The sequence below is a fragment of the Anoplophora glabripennis genome, unplaced genomic scaffold (assembly GCF_000390285.2).
Source record: "Anoplophora glabripennis isolate ALB-LARVAE unplaced genomic scaffold, Agla_2.0 scaffold538, whole genome shotgun sequence".
Lineage (NCBI taxonomy): Eukaryota > Metazoa > Arthropoda > Insecta > Coleoptera > Cerambycidae > Anoplophora > Anoplophora glabripennis.
Window position 1 is genome coordinate 72087 of NW_019416621.1, and position 3794 is coordinate 75880.

A 3794-nucleotide genomic window follows, 5' to 3' on the forward strand; every position below is an offset into this window, starting at 1 on the left:
TTGTAAAAGAAAAATCGAAAAGAGCAGTTTGAAAATTATTTAAAAATACACTTCTGTACGGCACTGGAAACTGTAAAATCTGACCTTGCGCCAGTCAAAGCATGCAGTCGGCGACCGGCACGGCGACAAAGTATAATAAAAAATGAACGAACAAGGAAATAAATAAATAAATAAAATTTTATAACACCTGTTTTTATCAGAAATTCAACTGCATTTGCCGCTATTGTTATTATTAATTAATAAAAACAATTTGTGGGTTTAATTAATGAAATAATTTGACATACCTGATGTTCAAAATTTTGTCCTCCGACTTGTAAACACATTTGGACCTGCTTTATCCGTTTCTACGAACTAACACACATTTTATGTTGCTTCATCATAACACAAACGTTGTCTTGCTTCACCATAAATTAAACCTATATTCATCAACTTCAAGTTGCTATATACGTATGCCATTTTTGACACTTGAAAAACTAATGTAAACACTATCCCAAAAATACTAAAATCGGATTTCAGTATTCGGAATCGCTTGGAGCCATGAGGAGAGAGAGTGTGTTGCGTACAGTGCACAACACGAATGACGCTAGATAGTACAGTAGCCCAGAGATGTAAGGGTTGTAAATACTACAACTTCAATAATTTTTTTCTCGGAAACTATAAGAATTTTACAAAAAATTGTTTTTACGAAAGTCACTCCAGTTTTTTTGATGCATCTATCCCCAATTTTTTTTTAATCACCCTGTATTTAAGATGGTATTTTTAGAAAATAAAAACTACGAACTCTTTTGTGAAAGTAGTAGATAACAGATAACTAAATTGTAGGTTGAAACTAGAAGGAAATTGTCTTTTTTTTTTGGAATAGTATGAAATATATCTTTTTTCTCAAAAACGTCGTTAAGAAATAAAGGTGCGAGCGATTTTGAAAATATCCAGAGGCGGAGAATTTGTTATTCTTTTAGATAAATATTTAGCCTGAGTTTCGCCGTTTTTTTCAACTCGTATTTCGAAATCATTGATTTGTGGACCAACATTTGTTATAACATCTTTAGCTTAAAATCAGTTGACAGTTTGATGGTGTACTTAAGTAAATACCCTGTATAATAGTAACTCTTGTCAAGTTTTTAACGGAGTTGTCGTTCGAGTCGTAATCAGATTCTTCTTGGCGTTTTTTATCGATTGTGTCGTGGGTAAAACTTTCTTATAATTTTACTTTAAAATTATATTATCCAGTATTATATTTTTGTATACTCTAATATCTTTTGTTGACTATACCAAAACCCAAAACTATTTTAATGTTTTTACCGTTCTTTCAATTTTCAATTTCAGTTTTCCAAAGCTTACTTGTTTGAAATGTACTCATTTCTATGAGCAACTCCTCCAGTGTTGCCAAATTCATCTACTAAACTGACATACTTGAACAACGCATAAAATTCCAGATATTTGTAATTGCTGGTATATAAACCAAAACAGTAATTTTATTTATTTTATTATTTTGCTATTATCGATCACAAATCACATAATTGACATATACTAATTTCGTAATTTACGAAGTAAATCATACTTTCAAAAGACATTATATTTTACGGAAAAGTTAAATTCTTCTCCTAGTCAGCAGCAAAATACACCATAAAAGCAAAATGCCCCCTACTTGCCGGTGCCAGGAGAATTAAAATGCGGCCGTATCGCCCAATAAAAGAATTGTCCCCCAAAATGGTTACACCCGCATCATTTTTTGGCCCGAATGGGCCGCGCCGCTGGTTTTTATCACCCAAACCGTCACGACCATTTTTCACACCAAATAAAGCAATAACAGTTCATTACGGTGGGTGGCCCGACCCGAAAAAACCGATACGACGCCGTCGTCGTCATTCCTGATTACGAGAATGCTATAGACTCGTTAGCGGCGATTTATATTCCAATAAACAGATACTAAAATTAAGAGTATATGGGCTGAAAAATTAGATATACTAGGCCAGAAGGACGTAAAAACACGCGACGGCCGAATGGAGGGACCGTAAAGTGCTAAACGTCCTTTTATCGCATGCATTATGACCCCTATTTTTATTCGCTTATAAGAGGGTTATAATGCGAATGAGAATGACCCGCAAGGCCGTTACGACACTCGGCTGAGCAGGCGATTATCGTAGATATTCAGATCGTAAAGTTTGTATATTGTTTGTCTCTGTAGTTAACTGTGCAGTTACATTGTTACTTTTTTAGAAGTGTTAAAATTTATAAACCTGAGTAAAACCTTCATAATATTCTTATATATTAGGTTATAGGTTAGGGTTATACATAAAATAAACAAAAAAACCTGATATGACATGGGTCCTAAACTCAACCATTTCCGAAAAAAAAAACAAATTGTCAAATCAAAGTTTGATTAATTAAGGAGGTTTATCGGGTACGGAGGTCCGTCTAAAGTCTAACGAAAGTTTCTGTAGATTCGCTAGTAACTAAAGTAGAAAGCCTTTAGATTTGGCAACGTTGCACTTGGCTGGCGCGCTCGGCTCAGCGTTGGCTCGCTCCCGTTCGATCATTCTGTTTGTTTGGACACCTGCGAATTTCAAATAATACGCTACATCGAGACCGCGGTATTGCCGCTATCACGCATATGGAGGATAAGTTAGTCAACGACAGCAGTTTGAAGGAGAATTATTATAATTATTATCTTACAAGTACTTACTCGATTTCTCCAAGCTGTCATACGGTTCCTTAGATATCGGTTTCCTATTTATACAAGTTGCTGTGGAAACTGTTCGTCAATTGTTGCGCATTCTAAGTGGAAATACTAAAAAAATCTGCATTCTCATAAGACTTTGTACTAAATCGTGAAAAATTCTTTTATTAATATCCCGTCTCTTAGGTATCCAAACTACTCATAATTTTTTTTGAGGATTTTCTTCATATTAATAAGCAAACTTTTATTAATTTTTTTATGAATATTTGTTCGTCAGTTCCAAATCAGATCCTTAAGGAATATTGAAATAACTACGTACATGAAATTCGATAAAATTCATATCGAGCAATGTGACAACGGCGCGGCGGTTAACACGAGGTACTAAACTGTCCAGCAACCAGCAATACGCAATTCAGTTGGTATCTGGAATTCGACAGTGCCGGAGTGTTTTTTGCGTCCTACTATTTCCTTTTTTGAGGTATTTCTCCTCGCTTTTTAAAATGTTTACCATACGTGAGTATCACGAGCTAGAGCTCGACGCATTCACCGTCGACGTATCAAGCAGAAGAACATTCGTTCAAGTTTCACAACGTCTGCTTGAAACTGGTAGTGTGATTCCTCGTCCTGAAAATCATGGCCCAAACCGACAAGTGGATGTCAATACGGAAGAACAAATTTTAGACATTGTTGAAAGAGACCCCAGGCGTAGTACTCGAAGCATGGCTCGACAAGTCGGAGTGTCTCACTGGACTGTCCACAGGACTCTACGAGAGCAGTTGTTGTATGCGTATCATCTACAGAGGGTTCAATAATTATCAGCTACTGGGCAGAACAAAATCCACATATCATACAGACATCAAACTTCCAGCAGCGTTTTTCGATAAATGTTTGGTGTGGAATATTAAGAGACAGTCTAACAGGACCTTTTATCTTATCAGGCAGATTGACAGGAGAGGTAGAATGTTTTGCCGGAATTGCTGGAAGAAATACATTTGGACGTAAGAGCAAATATGTGGTTCATGCATGAACCTGCACATGCAAGAATGGGGCTTTACTTTGGTCGCGATTGGCCCTGCATAGTGGATGAAAACGGTTTCGTAGTTGTGATTGGAAA